This window comes from Tupaia chinensis, unplaced genomic scaffold, assembly GCF_000334495.1.
Source record: "Tupaia chinensis unplaced genomic scaffold, TupChi_1.0 Scaffold147458_1, whole genome shotgun sequence".
Classification (NCBI taxonomy): Eukaryota; Metazoa; Chordata; class Mammalia; order Scandentia; family Tupaiidae; genus Tupaia; species Tupaia belangeri.
In genome coordinates, this window is record NW_006207309.1 from 532,328 (window position 1) to 553,696 (window position 21,369).

Genomic DNA, 21,369 nt, shown 5'->3' on the forward strand with positions numbered 1-21,369 from the left:
TGCAGTTTATGAGAAATGAGAGAGGGAATATCAGACTGTCAGAGGCAGGCAGCCTGTTGTAATGAAAACAAAGTCTTTAGACTCTCGGATGGATTCGGATGCCAGCTCTGCCCAGTCATCAGCAACTGGACCAGTAGCTGTTGAGGAAGTTACTTGAGTTGTTTGACTCTCAATTCCCTCATCTGTAAAATGGGGTAAATAATACCTGCCTTAAAGGTTTTTTTATGGGGTCATGTCAGTAAACGCCCAGCACACAGTAGATGTAGTGGAGTGATTATTATTCGGGGTTCCTCTCCAGAGCCAAAAATGTATTAGAAAACCGTGTGTTTTCTGTTATTTGCTTTTATTATTTACGGCTCCAGAGGATATGGAGTAAAAATGAGGACAGTCTAGACTGAAACCCTCATTTTATTGTTTGGTTGAATTTAGTTGTCTATTCTTGTGCATTTTCATCTTTTCTCTTGATTGCTTTTTCAGCCATGGAGCATGATGTTAAAAATAAAATAGATTACAGTAAAATTTTCTTTATCTAGAACCCTTTGGTAATGAGTTAGACTGATGAGCCAGTTCTCCCGAGAATAGAGGCTTTACAGTTTTTTTTTTCTCAAAACATTTTTTAATCATTAAAATACTTTAAATGGTCAGAAAAATATAGAGAATAATATAATGAATGCATACATACCCAGCCTCCAGTTTTACCAGATATTAACATTTTTCAGTGTTTCCTTTTCATTGTATATGTAATGGTTGTAGAGTTCAGTGCTATGCAGGGCAAATCCTTGTGGGAATGTTCTGGGTTTGTGTTCAGAGACCTCCCTGAGTGTGTTGGGCACGAGTGTACCCAGGACCCAGATTGGCGAGGTTGGGGATGGATTCTGGTGGTGTTGAGGTCCTGTCAGGAGTGCTATCTCTCTCTTATGAAAATAAGTGATAAAAGAAATCACATCTTCACTGGGCTGTAAGTACAAGGACCTTGCTCTTCCAGTCACTGCTCTCTCATGCCTAGGACAGTGCCTGGGGAGTGGCAGGCCCCAAATTCACACTGGGCGTCTTCTTCAGCAGCTTCCTTCCCCTTCCTCCCCAAATGTGACACTAACACAGAAAGCTGTTGCAAGGGGAGTGACATCAGGCTAGCTTCAACCAGTGATACAAACGCCAGCTGCATAAGGGCTGCGGGAGGCTGAGGCCACAAAGGAGTTCTGGGTTCGATTCCTGGCCCTCCCTTAAAGCCTGGTATTGTGGCACAGACCTGTAGTTCCAGCTATCTGGGAGACTGAGGTGGAAGGAGCACAACGTAGCGGCACCTTGTCTGAAACAAGTACTTAAATAAGTAAGGGCCACTCTTATGGACTTTTTAATGCCATGGCATAAGGTGGGACAGATGAGCTCAGAAGCAGCTCCCGTAGAAGCCAGAACACCCTCCCTGCATTTGCAGAGCTATGGAGTCACTGGTTATCGGAAGCAGCCATTGGAATGAACTTTAATTAAAAAGCAGAGATGGGGTGGGACTGTTCAGGCTGATAGGACAGGGAGCCAGCTGAGCAGTGGGATCTGTTTTTGTAGAGGTTAAAACTAGATAGTGCAGGGCTGCCTGAGCTCTGGTAGAGGAGAGACAGAGGGCCAGAAAACAGGCCCAGTGAGCCTTCATAGCATATAAGTGGCAGTAGGCCCTCAGTGGAGCAGAATAGCACACTGGATGAAGGCCCACATTCCATTCAAAGCGGAAGCAGGCTGCGATAGTGTGCTATAAGACACACCTGTATACGCTTGCACGGTGGCACAGTGGTGATGCCATGCTATGCAGTGTTGAGGCCATGTGGGAAGGTCCTGGGTTTGGGTCCTGAGTTCTCCCTGTTCATGCCTGGTGCATCTGGGCATGCTTGTAATCCTGGCTGGCTGAGGCTGCAGGTAGGATCAGGGTGTGAAGACTCTGTTGGGGGTGCCCCCTCCTTTCAGTCAGTCTCTCTCTCAGAAGAAATACATGAATAAACTTAAAAACAAAAACAAAAACAAAAACAATACGTCTTTGGTCTTTACCTCCTGGTTCCTGGCACACAGCTCCTAAAACCCTTGGAACCTCCAGTGACTAAAGTATCTCTTGTATGCTAATGAGATGGCTGGTGGCTGGAGGCTGGCTAGGGGAAGACTTGGAGTGATTAGAGAGGTGGAATTTTCAGTCCCAGTCTCCTAACGCTGGAGGGGAGAGGGTAAAGGCTGAGTCCATCACTGCTGACCAGTGATTTGATCAGTCAGGTCTATGCAATGAAGCCTTCACAGAAGCCCAAAGGACCAGGTTTGGAGAGCTTCCAGGAAGCTGAACGTGTGGGGGGTTCCTGGACGGCCACTCTGGTGGAAAGCACCCCTTTCCTCCTGACTCGCCCTTTGCATCTCTTCCACCTGGCTGCTTTGTATCCTTTCTAACAAACCAGTAGACTTTGACTCTGTCTCCCCGATTTCTCTGCACCATCCCAGCAAACTAATCAAAACTGAGGAGGGAGTCTTGGGAACCATGGGTTCTGTGGCCCATAGGAGAAAGCCTGAGTGGCTCAGTTGAGCCACGAGTGAGAGTCTCTGTCATTTGCCCCTTGTCATGCCTCTCACCCACCCTGCCTTTCCCTTGTGGTTCCTGGCTGTCCTACCTTCCTTCCACTTGGAATACGTCTCCCTTGCTTTGCTCATCGAATTTATTCTCCTCTCGCTAGACTCTTCTCTCAGCTATTTCTATTTAGTTATTTCTAAAGTGAACATGCTTGAGAACATGGCCTGTTTTATTAAAAACAAAACCAAACAAAACCACCTTCTTTTCAGAAAAGATTAGTAGAATACATTTGGTAGGGCCAGCGGGTGGCATGGTGGTTAAGGCACTGGTCTCCTACGTGGCTGACTATAGTTCAAGTCCTGGACCTAGCAGCTTGAAAATCATGCCAGGTACACATGTGTGCATGCCCAAAATCCCAGAAGGGGAATGGAGGTGAATGGACTGTGGCATGGCCATCATTTACCCTGTCACTCCCTCTCCCTCTGGCTAGTAAATGCTCTGGCTAGTATATGTGCACAATGGCAAGAACCTTAAAAAAAAAAAAAAGAAGAAGAAGAAATAAGAAAAGAAGAAGAAAAGAAGGCAAGGGAAGGGAGGAAAGAAAGAATACAGATGGCCAAGAAATGACATTTTTTATCTTCCCTCAGCCAGGAGGACAGAGCTGGGTAACAGAAGCTTTCTCTCTTGCTACCTTTCTGTCTCCATCAATTCCTGCATCTGTTCAACAGCCCAGCTGTGATGGAAGAGAAGCATATGGGTGACTTGAAAGAGGCAGTTGGGATGTGATTGGATGTGTTTGAAATATATACACTCCCCTTCCTCCACACGGAACAGCAGTCATTCACTTTCTGTCTGTGTTAGTATTTTCCTTGAGTGCTTCCACAGCCATAGTCTCACTGGGGGCATGTTACCGGGGTTGTCCCCATTTTGTAGATGCAGAAAAGGAGATACAAATGAAGTAAAGCTGTTTGCCCAAAGTTAGACCAGATTTCAAGACTTTTTCCTGCCCTTCCTCCTCTTTTAAAACTATCAGGACCAGGTTATATCAAATTGATGGGTTCACATTTCACCACCAAAAAGAAATACTGGCAAAAGTAGTTGCATTGGAAAAGGGTTCCCTGTGTTAACTTTGCTTGTGGGTATTCTTTTCGATTATTAATTCCCCCAGTCTTCTTTCAGTTCTGGTTAAATGCTCAGAATGGTATGTCTTACTGGGTTCATTTGGCTGAAATAGTTGAAGCCCATTAAGAAATGTTCTGAGGCATGCACTGGACAGAGATGAAGGACTTGTACCATGTTAGTTGGTCAGTTTGTATGACTGACTTCAAACTATTTTTCTGCTTCACAAACTAGTAAAATTATAGAATTCTTAGTTCTACTTCAGTTGCATGCCCTTCATTGTATTAAGTCCTTTAAAAATAAAATGCTTTCTTCCACTCTGGAATTCTGGAGTCTTTGCATAAATTTATTTAGAATAAGAAAATGGCTCAGCAGCACTTGATAATCACATTTTTAATTTTCAGGAATTTCTAAATTTTGAAAATTGCAGTCTCTGAAATGGCCTGTTACAGGAAAGTTATTCTTGTATGCTTTATTAAATTCTGTGTTCCAAACAGCAAAGATGAAGGCAGTGTGAGAGTGCAAATGCAAGGGCAGAAACAATTAGGACATAGCCAAGATATTCAGACAGCTTGTGCGTTTTGGATGGTGGCCTTTGTATTATATTTTTGGCAGTTGTTCTGTCGGTCTCTTGAAAATCTATGTAGTTTTGTTGTTTTAACACTCCTCACTCATCTTGATCATTTCAGCATTTGATCCCTGAGTTATTCCAGCTCCCTTGCCCCCCCCCCCCACCTCTGTGAAAACGACTTCCATTACACAGGGGACTGGTATTTTGGTCTCCTGTTTTCTGCCATAGGCTGCTTCTGTCACTGTCATCATACACATTGGTTTTTCACTTCATTTTGTTCTCTGATGGGATCTGTGCAGATGTATACTCTCCCCCCCCCCCATATTTAGGTAGTTCTATTTATTTGTCCTGCGATCTTCCTAGACTTGAGAGCTTTAAAAACAAATTGACTTTAGAGTATTTGTAGCTGTAAGGGACCTTGATCATTTACTGCATTGCCTCTGTTTAGAGTTACTATAAACCAAGGCCCAGGAAGGTGATGTGGCTTGCATAATTTCACAGTGTAACTTACTTGATGAGTCATGCTAGAAACCACTGTTCTTGACCCAGTACGTTCAGAGCCTCTGTTTACTTCCTCTCATAGGTTGACTCCTGAGGGTCCTCCTTCCCATTATTGTTCCTTCAACAGGGAACTTCAGAGCTATTTGACCCTCACTTTTTTATCCTTCCCCACAGAGGTCAAATATCCAGCCATTCACGAAGAACTACCAGTTCTTTCTGTGATTTTTAAATGCTATTTAAAAATCAGTTAGCTTAATGGCTATGTCGCTGGACTCCCATGTAGTCAACCATGGTTTGCATTCCGGACCTGGTGGCTTAAAACTCACACCGGGCACATGTGCGTGTGTGCCCAAGATCCTGAGAGGAGAATGGAGGAGAAGGGATAGCGGTGTGGCCATCCCCCCCTGGGAGGTGACTCGCTTTCTGTCTCTTTTTTTCTCTCTCTGTCTGGCAAGTGCACGTGCCTTATAGCAAAAACCTCTCCCCCCACCCAATAAATAAATAAATAAATGCTATTTAAAAATATTTATTTAATTTCACTTATTATTATTATTTTAATTTGCTATATATATATAGAGAGAAACAAAAAGCAAGCTGCCAGGTCTGGGACTCAAACTATGGTCAGCCATGTGGGAGTCCAGCACCTTAACCACCATGACACCTGCTGGCCCCATAAATACTATTTTTTTTTTTTTTTTGGAGAGATTTTCACTGTAGGGCACGTGCGCTCGCCAGATAGACAGAGAGAGACATAGAGACAGAAAGCGAGAAATCACCCCCCAGGGGGGATGGTCACGCCGCAATCCCTTCTCCTCCATTCTCCTCTCGGGATCTTGGGCACGCACGCACACGTGCCCGGCGTGAGTTTTAAGCCACCGGGTCCGGGACACGAACCGCGGTCGACTACGTGGGAGTCCAGCGACATAGCCATTACGCTAACTGCTGGTTCCATAAACACTATTTTTTAATTTTTTAGTTTATCAGCAGTAAAATTTACTTGTTGAGTGAATACAGTTTTTTTTTTTTTCCTTCAGTTTGGGCTGCTGCAAATATTTAGACTGGATGGCTTAAACTACAGACAGTTATTTCTCACAGTTCTGTAGGGTATAAGTCTAAGGTCAGGATAATAGCCAACATCATTGGGTATTGGTGAGGGCCCACCTCATGGTTCACAGATGGGTGCTACTATGGTTAGATTTGATTTGTATCCCCCGTAAGGTTTATGTGCTAAAAGTTTGGCCTCTGATGTTACTGAGCACTGATGGGACCTTTAGGAGACGGAGCACAGTGGGTAGTTTGGATCACAGGATACTATACTACCTCATGAATAGATCAGGGACCCCTGGAGTGAAGAAGTGAATTATTATGCTTGTGGGAATCAATTCCTGTGAGAGTGGCTTGTTACAAAAGTAAGGTGACTGCCTATAGATCACTCTTTCTCTTTGCACCTGCTTGTTGACCTTTCTGCCATGTTGTGGTACAGCAGGACTGACCAGATACTGACTCAACACCTTTGGACTTTCCAGCATCATGAGTCAAGTAAACCTCTATACCTTAAAGATCACTCAGTCTCAGGTATTTTCGTTTAGCAACACAGTAACAGGATAAAAAAGATGTCTTCGTACCATATCCTCACACATGGCAGAGAGAGAACATCTTTCTTTCCTGTCTCTTAAAAGAGTACTTTTGTCATTATGATGGCTTGCTCTCAGGACCCCATGATTCCCCAAAACTCCTCTCCAAATATCACATTGAGGATTATGGTTTCAACATATGAGTGTTGGGAGGACAGATTCAATCCATAGCAAGTTCTGTGAATTTTGTATATGTGTTGATTCACATAACTACCACTACAAATGGCATATTTCATCACCCTTCAGATGCCTATTTGTAGTCAAACCCTCTCTCCCCTTGAACTCCTAGCAGTGTCAGTCTGTTCTGCTATTTCCAAAATATCATGTAAGTAGGATTATACAGACTTTGTTTTTTTATTTAAGAGAGAGATTTTTGCTCTAGGGCATGTGCTCTCTCTGGAGAGACAGAGAGACATAAAGCAAGAAATCATCCCCTAGGGGGATGGTCATGCTGCAGTCTCTTCTCCTCCATTCTCCTCTTGGGATTTGGGACACACACACACACACACACACACACACACACACACACACGCACCTGGCATGAATTTTAAGCTGCTGGGTCTGGGACTCAAACTGTGGTCAACTCTGTGGGAATCCAGCGACGTAACCATTATACCATCTGCTGGTCCCCTAATTTTTTATTATTTATTATACAGATTGTAATTTTTTGAGACTAGTCTTTCACTTAGAATAAAGAATTTGAGATTCATTTGCATTGTTGTGTTTATCAGTGGTTTCTTTCTTATTATCAGGAAATAGTATTCCATTGTATGGATGTTTCACAGTTTACTTTCCCATTTACCACATCACATTACTGCCAGCAAAATGGTGAGAGTCTTCATATCTTTTCCAGCATTTGATTTTGCTAGTTTTTAAAGTTCAGCCATTCTAACAGGTGTGTAGTGGCATCAAATTATGGTTTTTTATTTGCATATCCGTAGTCATTAATGATGTTGAACATCTTTTCATGGGCTCATTTTCCATTCATGTATCTTTTGCTCATTATATCTGTAATCCTTATTGTCATTATCGTAAGCCTGGTCATTGTTATCATAGCTTTCTTCTTACATCAGCATTATTGCCCCTCACCAGCATATCCAAAGATCATGGCACTGAGACAGGCATTTTATATACATAAACTCATTTTATCCTGGCAAAATCTTTATGTAGTTAGTAGTGTTTTCTATTCTCTTTAGAATTATATAAATAAAAATAATATTTTTAAATTTGCTACAGGACACCTGTGTTCACCAGAGAGTGACAGAGAGAAAGTGAGAAAGCAAGCTGCCAGGTCCAGGACTTGAATCATGGTCAGCCATGTGGGAGTCCAGCACCTTAACTACCTTACCACTTGTCAGCCCCAGCGTTTTCTCTTTTTATGGTGGAGAAATAATGACTCCAAGTTCAAGAGAGCTTATTAAGCGTGTACCATATACTCTGAACCAGTTTCATACCCATTTGCTAGTTCTGTGACTTTGGGCAAGTCTAAGTCAACTTCCTTATCTTTTAAATAGGGGGTCTATATTGTGTGTTCTCTCAGGGTTGTTGAGTAAGGAGTTTTAATGAAGAATGCCATTTGGGAACATGCTGAGTGGAAGGTCTGGCTCATGGTGTATACTGAGAAAATGTTAGCATTGTTCTCTTCTAATACCTCCTGTGGTTTTGCGGTGGTTTCTGCTTCTCACTGGGTACCTCCGCCTGGAAAATTGCCCCTTGGTCGGACTCGACTCTACTCTGGATTGAATATAAGAACAGATATAAGATTCAGCTCCCTCCCTCCCTCCCTCCCTCTCTCTCTCTGGCTATAGGATGCATGTACTCTCTGGAGACAGAGAGGCAGAGAGAAAGGGAAAGTGAGAAGTTACCCTTTAGGGGGTATGGCCATGCTGAAGGCCCTTCTCCATTCTTCTCTGGGGACTTTGGGCATACACACACATGTACTCAGCAAGCTACTGGGTCTAGGACTGGAACCATGGAGTTGGCCATGTGGGATCCAGTGCCTTAACCTCCATGCCACCTGCTGGCCCCCAGCCTTCTCTTTTAAGAAATATGGTCTACTGTGTGGCTCACAAATGACTTCCCTAGTCAAGAATGATGGGATTGGACCAGTTTTATAATGCAGACCTTCAGTGTGGGCTGCTCCTGCTCCCTCAACCTTCTCTAAATGCGAAAGGACCAGTTACTGAGGAGATTGCTGGTAGCTAGCCTGGGCGCTCTGTTCTTAATTTCAGATTTCATATGGTAAATACCTAATCTTAGGTATGGCAAAAGGGTACTATGGAGGAAGCTCTGTCTCATAGCAATGATGGATATGGTATTGCTAGATTTTTTTTTAATTTGCCAGTCATTTATTCAAATTGCTTTCTTTATTGGCCAGATAATTTCAGATGGTTTCCAGGAAACTGAAAATACTTTGAAAAGATGCTATTTGAAATGAGTGCTTAAGATTTTTAAAAGTCAGTAGCAGAAAAGTTAAATGAGCCAAATGTTTTACTTCAAATCCTTTCCAGCTTCCATGTTTATATAAAAAAAATCTCCAACTTTTATAAGTATCATAAAGTTCTTGTTGGCAAGGTTATCCTGCTTAGGGTAGGACAGAATGAGGCAGTCATAATATTAGTTTAAAAAAAAAGTTAAGAAATCATGATACAAGTGTGGCCTTTTAAAAATCATCAAACCATCCATTTAGAAGTCTTTGAGACTTGGAGCCAGCAGATGGTGTAGCGGTTATGTTGCTGGCCTCTCACATGGCCAACCGTGGCTCAAGTCCCGGACCTGTTGGCTTGAAAATCATGCCTGTGTTGGCGAATGTGTGCCCAAGATCCCGGGAGGAGAAGGGACTGTGGTGTGGCCATCCTCACAGGGCATAATATCCCACTGTCTTTCTCTTTCTCTCAGGTATGCACACTCGCCCTAAAGCAAAATCTCTCTCTTTTAAAAAAATTATTATGTGAGGCTTTGTATATGGAAACAACAATATGTTTAAAAGCAGTTCCCAGATATTTCTTGCAAGATAAAACAACATGCTTTCTTAATCTTTCCATTGTGAAGCACAAGTTCGGCTCCTCCTGTGTGTGTGTGCCTGGTACCTTTAATGTGTTAGTCTCTTCAGTCTGCACGGAACTCTCTGAAATAAAAGCTACCCCCATCCTACAGACGAAAACGTTGTGCTGGAGAGGCCCTTTGACTTGCCCAGTGTAACCCAGTACTGTTGAGCCCTGGTCTTCTGAGTCCTCGGCTCTTGTCAGTCCCACTCGGCCTTGTCTGCCTGTGATGGAGGTCTGGCAGCCGCTGTCCACTGTTCAGCGGGCAGGTCAGCTCACCTTCCCCTTTATGGTGTCTGCTTCTTTCTAGAGGTTTGTTTCCAGGACCTAAGGGTCAACCAATGTCCTTTATAAGCCCTGGGATTAGGTATTTATTTATTTATTTATTTGTTTTGTTTTGTTTTGTTTTGTTTTTTGCTAGGAAAGCTTTTTGTGGAAAGCATGAACTTTGAAGTCAGAGATGAGATTCAAGTGTTGGCTCCACTGTTTCATTTTATTGCCTGTGTAATTTCGGCCAAGATAGTGAAACTCTCAGGGTCTGCCTTTCCTCGACTATAAAATGGGACTCATGCATACCTTGCGGATATGTGGGGAGATTTGGAAATAATGCAATAGAGGCCGGTGGCTGTGGCGCCTCCATAACCCAGTATCCCGGCAGGCTAAGGCCACGTGGGGCGGTCCTGAGTTTGTGTACCAAGGTCTCCCCACACGTGCTGGGCAGGGATGTGTTAGAGCCTGTGAGCCTCGTTGGCTCGAGTGAGGCATTGGATCACACCATAAAGACCCGGCCAAAGTGCTTGTCTTTATCTGTGTCTCTCTATCTCTCCATCTTCTTCACTCATAGAAAAAACAAATGAATAAATTAAAAAAAAAAGAAAAAAACGCAGTAGAACACTTAATGGGTGCTTAGCACATTGTAGGTGCTCCCTAACTGGTGGCTTTTGTCACCATCAGAAAATCAGGACTTTCTGACTGCTTTTGGGAGTGTGAAGAAGCGGCCCAGAGTGGTGATTAAGGATACTGGTGTCTGCAGTAAACTGCTTGGGTTCAGATCCTGGTTTGAATACCTTCCCATTGTGTGACTGTGTGTAACAGAATTACTTTTTGGTGCCTCAGTGTTTTTTCCATCTGTGTAATAGGTATAACAGTTCCAGTGTTGCAGGGATAAATGATTTTAAAGAGAAATAAGAACTACCAAGACATTGAGTTGAAATGAACTCATTTGGTCTCCTAGGGACATTGTTTCTTTCTATGGCACTATATGAGCCTCCTTGGAATTTATCACATTATTTCTTCTTCCTTACTGAATGGAGATAATTTCTCATGATTTGTATTTAGTGATAATATAAACATGCGATATCACATTTTTACTAGAAATGCAGATAAATTATCATAAAAATTCACATTGTCACCTAATAAATTGGACTACCAAAAGGAATTTTTTTGGGTAAATTTTGCCGCAGGGCGCATGTGCTTGCTGGGGGTAGTGGGAGTGAGAGCATACCCCATGGGGGATGTTCAGGCTGCAGTTCCTTCTCCTCTGTTTCTCACTACTCTTGGGATTTTGGGGCATGTCTGCACATGTGCCCAATATATTTCTTAACCCTCCTGGTCTGGGTATTGAACTATGCAGTCTGCCCTCTGGAATCCAGCTGCCTTAACCACCATGCCACTAGTCGACCCCAAAGGACATCTTTTATATAGAAAATATTGAATATTTTATAAAATTACTACAAATAAAATCAGATATAGTAAATAAAAATTCATACGTGAAAACATGAAAAATATAACCAGTTCTCTGGTGTAGTTGACTGGACTGCAGTGCTGGAAGCCATATGGCTGACCATAGGTTTGGGTGCCTGGCCCAGTCAATCTGAAACTTCCTGGGTGTGCCCAGCATCCTGTGAGTCGGAGGCCTGAGGAAAAGGGATGGTTATGTTATCAGACCTTTTTTGGGGGGGTGGGGTGGGGGCGGGTGCTTCTTTCTCTCTCTCATGCACATCTGAATTAGAAAAATACAAGTTCTAGCGACCAGCAGTTAGCATAATGGCTATGCTGCTGAACTCCCATGTAGCTGACCATGGGTCGAGTCCCGACCCGGTGGCTTAAACTCACGCTGGGTGAGTGTGCGTGCGTACCCAAGATCCTGAGAGGAGAATGGAGGAGAGGGGATTGTGGCATGGCCATCCCCCTGGAGAGTGATTTCTCGCTTTCTATCTTTCTGTTTCTCTCTGTCTTTCTGGCAAGCGCACACACCCTATAGCAAAAACCTCTCCAAAAAAACAAAAAACCAAAACCAAAAAAAAAAAAAACCTACAAAAAATAAAAATATAAGTTCTATGTTAAAACAATATTTTGTCATGGAAATAAATTATTTGACTCTTCTGCTTTAATCTTGAACTTGACTGGGCTGCATATTGTTAATTTTTCCCCCTTCAGATGATAGCAATAAGGTGGAACCATAGTATGTGAATCTGTGAGGAAGAAAAGAGTTTCTGAATTTAACAGAGGTCTAGAAATGAAGTTTGAATTCCACCCATGGGTAGTGTGTGCTGTTGGCTGAGTCCGCTTCGTTATTCTGAAGTCTGTACTGATGTCCTGTGACTAATATGTTCCAGCTGTCTGGGTCACTGCTTTGGAGTACTATTTATTTGCAGTAGTGATGCAGCAAATAGGAAAAGCTTTCCCCTTTGTTGGTTGAAAGCTTTCCTGGTAATTAGCAAAACAAGCATGCCTCTTATTTGGAGAGAGACTGGAAAGGCGGTTAAAGAGTCAATTGTACACGACCACTTTGGAAAACAATTTGGCATTACTTCAGAGGAGTTGAACATGTGCGATCCCAAGCCCAGTTCTCCTCTCCTAGGTATATACCCTGGAAGAAGTCTTGCCTGTATGCACCAGGGGCACTAGAATGTAAATAGCAGCATTATTCAAAGCAACAGATGACTGAAATATCCCCAGAGGATCCTCAACATTAGAATAAAGCAGAGGATATGTTCATACAATGAGAACTGTATGGAGTAAGAAGAATGAATGAACTATAGCATTCATAACATGGGTCAACAGGGATAAATCTCAGAACCAAAATCTTTAGAGAAAAGGCAAGCCTTAAAAGTATATTTTTATTTATATTAAGCTTAAGATCAGGCAAACATAATATACTGTGAATATATATGTGGTAAAGCCATAAAGAGGATCAAAGGAATAATTGTCAAAATTCAGGCTCATGGTGAATCTTGAATAATAAGTGGGAGAGAAGCAGTGGAGAAGGGAATACACCCACAGGGTTTCTTCACTCCAAAAAATGAGAACAAAAACCACTGGGCATTAGGTACATGGGATTTATTTTATCATTCTTTAATCATTGCATAATGAATTACCTCAAAACTTAGCAACTTAAAACAAGAATGTCCATTTACATAGTTTCTGTGTATGGGTCAGGAATATGGGAGCAGCTTCGCCAGGTAGTTCTTACTTGGAGTTTCTCATGAGGTAGCAGTCATGTCCGTGGAAGCAGCCCTCATCTGAAGGCTCAGCTGCCCTCATCTGAAGGCTCAGCTGGGGCTGGAGGATTTGCTTCCACTCATGTGACTATTCCCAGGGGTCTTTGTTCCTGGCTGGACATTGGCAGGAGGATAGTTCTTCACAACATGTACTCCCCGAGTGTTCTCCTGTCCTGGCAGCCAGCTTTCCTCCTAAGACAGAAGGAGATGGAAGCTGCCATGCCTTTGAAGTCTCACCATCATTTCAGCAATATTGTAGCGGTTATGCATGCCAGCCCCATTTAGTGTGGGAGGGCACTGGAGGAGTGTAGAGTACTGGGAGGGATCTTAGAGTTTTGCTACCACGGTTACATACTTTAAAATATAATGCTATTTCATAATAAAATATTTTAGAGACCTCTAAATTGGTAAGTCTATTTTTATTTAGTAAATTGCCTTAGCCCATTCTTGTTTTGCTAAAGAGAAATACCTGAGACTAGGTGAATAGGTTTATAAAAAATAGAGGTTTATTTAGCTTATAATTCTGGTGACAGGGAAGTCCAGGAGCATGGGGCCAGCACCTGGCTGGTTTCTGGCCCGTTGTCGCAATGCAGCTGACAGATGCAGGAAGATCAATGGGCTTGTGCAAAGGGAGACAGACACCTGGGCATAGCCACCCTTTATTTATTTAGTTATTTATTTATTAACAACCTGTGCTTGTGGGAACTAACCCCATCTCATGAGAGGCAGAACTCACTCCGTTTCACAAATGGCATTGATTTATTAATGAGGGCAGGGACTTGTTGGTCCTAACACCACTACTTCTTAAAAGGCTTACCACTCTCAATGCCATTATGCTGGGGACCAAGCTACCAGAACACGAACTTAGAGGGGACAAACCATTATCCAAACTATAGCAGTAATCATGCAGACGTCCATTTAACTAAGAATGATTGTAAATATTGAATATGTGCCCTATCAGTGTGGGGTGAAGAAACGTCAGTGTGTTAAACTGAGTACCTGAATGGCCGGAGCCTGTCTGACAGGAATGTGCCTGCATCAGGGGAGTTGGTGGGGGAGGGCAGTGAGGAAAGGAGCTTCATAACACATCTGGCAGAAACCCCAGACTTCTATTTTTAAGACCTCTGCAGAACAAGGACCATTGTGATAGAAAAATTCCTTCCAGCCTCATGCTTTCTCCCAGATCATCTTTAATGATAAAGGATTAAGTCTACCCCTCTCTCCCCACCCCCTATCTAAAAGAACAACTATAAATGACCTAGTTAAGTAAGGCTAATAGTTTTAGCTTAGAAATACATGTGACCGTTGCATTCTGTTCCACAATATAAACTTGCTTGGGACCAGAAGATGGTGTAATGGTTATGTTGCTGGACTTCCACATAGTGGACTATGGTTCAAGTCCCATACCCGGTGGCTTAAAACTCACACTAGGTATGTGTTTGTACATGGCCAAAATCCCAAGAAGAGAATGGTGGAGAAGGGATTGTGGTGGCCATCTTCCCAGGGAGTGATTTCTCACTTTCTGTCTCTCTGTCTCTCCAGCGAGCTCACATGCCCTATTAGCAAAAATCTCTCAAAAAATTTATTTAGACTTGTTTTAGTATTAACAACTTTATAAATTTGTTTACTTGACCTTCCCTCAGTAAAATTAATATTTCTAGAAGGTACATCCTATTTTTTTTTTTCCCTTTAGTTGTGTCTTGCTCCTGGCATAATTTCTTGTTGAGTATTCCTGGGGGTCCAGGCGCCAAGTGCTCCGGTTCGTGAGGCACTGAGACATACTGTCTCTTCTCTAGATCCCAATGTTCTGACCCTCAAGTAAGGAAGCAGCCAGGAGATGTTCTCTAGATTTTTAATTAAGATAACAAGTTCAGGAGTCCATCTGAAAAGCCAGGTTCAGGGAGTCACTGACTGGCTTCCTTTGGACTTTGGTATCCCAGCACTCACACACATTAAACACTGACCCTTCTGTGTGTGCAGAATTTTGGTGACTAGCAACTTTAACCCATTTTGTAGACACCACATTCTCTCCTCCTCTAGTTTTAATCCTGCTTCTATTTTTATTTGTGGATAAATATAATGTTTGTGCCATTATATTCCATTGTATTTTCCATTTTGTAAAAATGAAAAGAAAATCCTACACAGCAAATGATAACTGCTATTGTAATGGCAAAGATAAAAATCAGCCAGGGGCACAACGCGGTGCTTGTTTTACTGCAGTCAGCCACCGATGTGCTCTTTTGAGAAAGATGGGGGGGAGTGAAGTACACGTATGTAAAATGCCAAAAATACATTAAGGATTATTGTGCCTATAAGAAATGTGTAATTACTAATGGTGAATACATTGGGCCCTCAGAAAAGCCATGATGCATTTTTGCCTAGAAAAACATACACAAATATGTCATGACCTTTCTGAGGACCCAATGATAATAGATAGTAATGATTATAGCATTAATGGTGCTAATAAGAGTGATTAAGTACCAGCCTTGGCACAGTTGGTAGCAAAATGAACTGAGGAATTGGAAGCCACGTGGCTGACTGTGGGCTCGGATCACCATTCAGCTCAGAAACACACTTGGTGTATGTGTACATGCCTAAGATCTTGATGAGCTAGAGGGCTGGGGAAAAGTTACTAGGCTGGGAGTAGGGTGATGAGACCTATTGAAGGTGCTTCTTCCACTACCTCCCAACTGTTTCTCTGTGTGCATGTGCTCTCTAGCATGAATAAATAAATGTTAAAAAAATTAAAAAGTGATTACAAATACTGTACCTATTTTCAAATAATAAATTGTTTGTACACCCATCCACTGGCCTGCTCACTCGAATGGCTTGTTTGGCCACATAGAGATTTTTTTTCTAAAGAATTATCTTATTTACCTTTATTTATTTTAATTTTATCAGAGAGGGTCAGAGAGAGAGAGAGAGAGAGAGAGAGAAGGGAAAGTGGGAAAGCAAGCTGCCAGGTCTGGGACTTGAACTGCATTTAGCCATGTGAGAGTCCAGCACCCTTAACCACCACACCACCTGCCGGGCCACAGAGATTTTTAAGGAGAGCATCATGCTGAGTGATAGGAGGGTGGGGAAAACCTATAGCATGAGATGAGCCTTGAGCTTGGGGTCAGAAGAATTAAGTAGCAGTTTCGTATCTGGTACCATTTACTTGAATATCCTTGTCATATGATAGATAATGCCAAATTGGAAGGTTTAGTGATCGCAACACCGATTGGACTTTCGTGCCATGATCCCACTTTACTGTATAACATGTATATATGTATTGTGAGTGAGTGCACTGTAGATTGGATCTAAATACCTTTGCCTGAAAGGAGTCAGGAAGTTGGTAGTTCTCATATGGTTCTGAGGGTTCATGGGGGTCAGCCCCATAGTCTGGTGGTTAAGGGAGATGGATCCCACATGGCCAACCATAGACCATAGTTCCTGACCTCTCTGGACATATGTGTGCATGCCTTAACTCCCAAAGGATGGAGAAATGGAGGAGAAGGGATTGTGGTAAGACTACACCCCTTTGGGGCGTACTTTGTCATCCTCTCTCTCTCTTATGAGCATACATGCTCTCTGGCAATTAAAAATAAGAGTGTACATGGGTGCCTTCTAAGTATGATCTCAGAAATCCAAGGTCAGAATAAACTCACGTCCTTGATGCTCCTATTTTGTGTTTGAGTGGATGTTTGGGCTACGTGGCTGCCTTGGAATTGCTGTAAATTAAGAGAAACTTACGTGCTGGAGACCTAATGTGGGTTACAGTTACCATATTGTATATTTACTAATAGAGTAAATCTCAAGTGTTCTCAGTCCAAAAAAAAAGAGGTAGCTTTATGTGGTGATGCATGTATTAATTAGCTTGATTGTGGTTGTCACTGCACAATGTGTTGTGTGCATATCAAACTATCATGATAATTATTTGTCAAATATATATATTATGTAATATGTGCAACTTTTATTTGTCAATCTTGCCTCAATAAAGCTGGAAAAAAAAAAACTTGTTAGATGAGGAGGGAGTGACTGGTCCCTTACATTCAATATGGGAAAGGATCATTTTTCCTCTTCTCACCTTTTTCTGTGTGTGTGTGTGTGTGTGTGTGTTTTTAATAGTTACAGCAGTATTTTATTCCAGAGGCTTGTGTGATGTATTAAGAACATTTTCTCAACCAAAATAGCATTAACTTAATGAAAATCTGTGGTGATAGCATGCTGTTTTGCTTTCTCTTGCAGGGTGAAGGCAGCATGAATGATCCCTGAGTGTGCCTTTGGGCATATTTAAGCCATTCATTTTTGATTAGGAGAAAGAAGACAGCCATCCATTTGAAAGGTGGGTAGAGGTTTCCATGCAGTTTTGTATTATAAAAATTGTCAAATACTGAGGAAAAGACAGTAAGTTCTGGTGTATTCACTACCTAGATTTAATGGTGATTAGTAATTTGCTGTTATTTTCTCTATGTGTGTAGGTTCGTGCAGGTTTTTTTTTTTTTTTTTTTTTCATAAAACATGTAAAAGAAAGTTGCAGACATCGTGACATTTTCTACTTGATTCTTGGGGAGGTCATTCCTAAAAAATAAGGATATTCTTTCTGAGAGACATTTTAGACCATTCGTGAACTTTGTAATACAGAATTATTTAATCAATCAGTTATGATTTATGATTTTGTATTTAAAGGTTGTCACATTGAGTTATGCTTTCTTTTTATTTTTTAGGGAGATATTTTTGCTATAGGGTCCGTGCACTTGCCAGAGGTACAGAGAGAAAAAGTGAGAGATCACCCCCTGTGGGGATGGCCATGCCACAGTGCCTACTCCTCCATTCTCCTCTTGGTATTTTGGGCATGCACGCACATATGCCTGGTGTGAGTTTCAAGCCACTGGGTCCAGGACTTAAACTGTGGTCAGCCATGTGGGAGTCCAGCAGAGTAACTGCTATGCCATCTGCGGGTTCCAAGTTAGGTTTTTTCTTTATAGATAGAAAGAGATAGAAATAAAGTCAGATTAAAACATTTTTAGGGAGCCAATTGCTGGTAAAACATGATGCTCTGAGAGGCTGATCCACATGAGAAGGTGCTGGAGGTGCCGGTTCACTTCTGGAGACCTCTCTGAGTACACTGATCACGTGTGTGCCCATGATCTGGAGCTGGCTGAAGCTGGGGGTAGATTTGGTGTTAAGGTCCTGTTAAAGGAGTCTCTGTTTTTCTCTCTGTATGTCTCTCACTTATGGATGAAGTAAACTTAAAATATCTTTTTAATGTCTCATTTCTTTGATGAATAGATAAGCAGTATTAATTCTTTTGATAGGAGAAAAATCTAAATATAAAGATGTAGAATTTATACATACATGTGCCCTGTCTTAGAGGGATTACTGTGCTTTCTTCGTTCCCTATAATCTTCTTGTCTGCTCCCCTGTGTGCTGATGTTCTGTGCTTAGGTCAGTGGATCTGATTACTACCCTTCGTCCTGATCAGCATTCACAAGTACTCCAGTATTTATGGTCTAATATGATCAAAGTTCTTAATTGATTTTTTAACTTAAATTTGTAGGTGAAGGTAGAAATGATATTAGTGGTGCTATGAAGGTAATGTTAGTATATTAAAATCAATATTAGAGGGAATCAGCAGTTAGTGTAATGGCTATGTCGCTGGACTCCCAAGTAGTTGACTGCAGTTCGTGTCCTGGACCCGGTGGCTTAAAACTCACGCTGGGCGCATGTGTGTGCATGCCCAAGATCCCGAGAGGAGAATGGAGGAGAAGAGATTGCGGCGTGACCATCCCTCCTGAGGGGTGATTTCTCGCTTTCTGTCTCTCTGTCTCTCTCTGTCTGTCTGGCGAGCGCACGTGCCCTATAGCAAAAACCTTTCCCCCCCAAAAAAAAAATCAATATTAGATTAAAAATGACTCCCAGCCCTATAAATTGACTACTTGAATTAGAACTTTATGTCAAGTATGAACGACGTGCTCAGCTATGATTGCAGTTGTAGATTGTTACGCATTATAGCCAATTACACAATCAGATCTCTGTGGTTTTTGCTGGGTGGCTGTCAACCGTTCCACATTCCAATCTCAGTTATCATTTATTTACAGTATTTTCCTCAGTTGGTCCCTGTATAGCTGAGCATTCTTAAAGTAAGTCTTTACGAACTGGAGTTGCTCACTTAGAGCATATTTTAAAAGAAGTCTAAGTGAGCCATTTAGGGCAGCAGCGGCCTCTTAGACTCTCATTTCTGATTTAGAACAAAAGGTTACTGATAGCAATAGAGGTTCTTTGCAAGATACTGACATGCAGAAGAAGCAGAAGGAGTAGTGTCTGGAATCATAGCTCAGAATGATCTAGTTTGCCTTTTTACTTGTTGGCCCTTGTATGGTTATGCTTTGAAAAGAGGAGGAGTGGATGGGGATCTACATGAGGCAAAAATGGCTTTGAAAGATGGATGAACCAAGAGAGTGAATGGGGCTTTGTCTGGCCCTGGACTACTTTATTATGGGGTCATTAAAAAACCATTTAATTAAAGATTGTACATTCAGAAAATACACTTACCTGTATGAATTGATATAATTTCACAAACTGAACACACTGTAGAAGTTGGGCAGTCGAGGATGGCTTCAGAGTTCCAGGACTTTTAGGATATCTCAGAGAATAGCCCTGACTTGATGCTGTTAAGTTGTCCCAAGAACATTCCCCTTCTCTTGCATCAGTTAAGACTTCGGAAAGTCATGAGCCCACAGACATTCCCACCCCCAGCAGTGAGGGATCAATCGGACATTTCTTGGCAAGCCTTTCCTCCGAATCTTTTTTTTTTTTTTTTTAGAGGTTTTTGCTATAGGGTGCGTGCGCTCGCCAGACAGACAGAGACAGAGAGACAGAAGGTTAGAAATCACCGCCTGGGGGGATGGCCACGCCACAATCCCTTCTCCTCCATTCTCCTCTCAGGATGTTGGGCACGCACACACATGTGCCCGGCGTGAGTTTTAAGCCACTGGGTCCGGGACACGAACCGCAGTTGACTATGTGGGAGTCCAGCGACATAGCCATTACGCTAACTGCTGGTCCCCCTTTTCTCCGAATCTTAAGACCGGCAGTTGCCCTAATGAGTTTTAACTGGCTGACAGAGGCCTTGTGTTTGTATCTGATAGATTTAATTCTAGGGACAAGAGTCCTGGGAAAAAAAGGAGAGAATCTGCTTTATTTACCCCTCTGGTGAGAAGTTAATCTTGCTGGGGCCTCCAAAATATGTCCCAGGATTTTTGAGCTGCTCAAATTGTGTCTCATGATAACAAAGAATTAAACCTGTGGACAAAAGGAACTGGGCAGTAAACTTTATTGAAAGAGAAAGCTCTTGCAATGGGAGAAGTCCCGACAGGGGGTAGCTGAAGTGGGGCTCTTGTCAGCCTTTTTTATTCTAGCTAGGAGGAACTTTTGTATGCGTTTTTCTCATGGTGTGGGTCACATGCTATATGTGTCATGCTATTTCTTTCTATTTTTGGAGTGGGTCCATAGATCAGGAAACCCTATGTAATGGGGAATTGTTACCCAATTCTTTGTCTAAAAGCTTTGAGCCATAGAGACTATTCTCTTGTTCTCAGAATGCGGTGGAGCCTAGAAAAAGTCTAAATTGTAGGCAGCAGGGGCTTGGTAAAAGATAACTGAATTAGAGCCAGCAGATGGCATGGTGGTTAAGGCATTGAATTCCCGTATGGCTGACCATGGTTTGAGTCCTGGACTCAGCAGTTGAAAAGCATGCCAGGCATGTGTGCATTCTTGCTCAAAATCCAGAGAAGAGAATGGAGAAGGGATTGAGGTTTGGCCATCCCCCTTGGGAAACTCTGTCTCTTGCCAGTGAGCACACATACCCTATTGCAAAAATCTCAAATAATAATAATAATAACTATTTTAAGGAATTGCAGGTAGTTTCTTGAATGAGCAAGCTATGTGCAAACAATTTTCAGTGAATGATTTCTAAGAGTGATGGTACCTCCATTTTGTGGGTCTCTATCCTACCTATGTGTGAATGGTCTATTTCCTATCTCATAACCAGTACCTCCATTAAGAAGCATCACCAGTGTAGCCTCTTGCTTCCATCTAGACACTGTCCTGCTCTATGGATAACTAACTACTCTCTTGACTTTTAGTAGCATAAATTAGTTTTGCCTCCTTCTTTTCCGTGTATATGTGTAATACATGATGCATATTATACTCTTTTATGCCTGGCTTTTCGTTCAGTAATGTGTTAGATTCTTTCATATTGTTGTATGTATACTTATAGATTGTTCATTTCCATAGCTGTAGGGCATGCCATTGTGTACATGGTTTTTTGGGGGGTTTACCTATCCATGGCACCCTACAATAGAAACAAAGATTAGACAAGGTTTTATCCTGTTCCTAGCTACAGCAGTGGTTGTCGAAGCTCTTTCCAGTTTCCATGATATGAAAAAGGAATCTAGGCATTTCCATGGCTGTA

The 21,369-nt window shown here is 42.2% G+C and overlaps 1 protein-coding gene across 9 annotated transcripts in view; it reads left to right on the forward strand.

The window, feature by feature from the left end:
• The window catches only part of SGMS1 (sphingomyelin synthase 1), a 350,554-nt gene that overhangs the window by 24,598 nt on the left and 304,587 nt on the right, over positions 1-21,369 (forward strand). For all 9 annotated transcript variants that reach the window (XM_006169737.2, XM_006169735.3, XM_027768777.1 and 6 more), the window contains exon 2: positions 17,142-17,238. The gene's annotated coding sequence lies outside the window, so the exon portion shown is untranslated. The remainder of the gene's footprint in view (positions 1-17,141; positions 17,239-21,369) is intronic.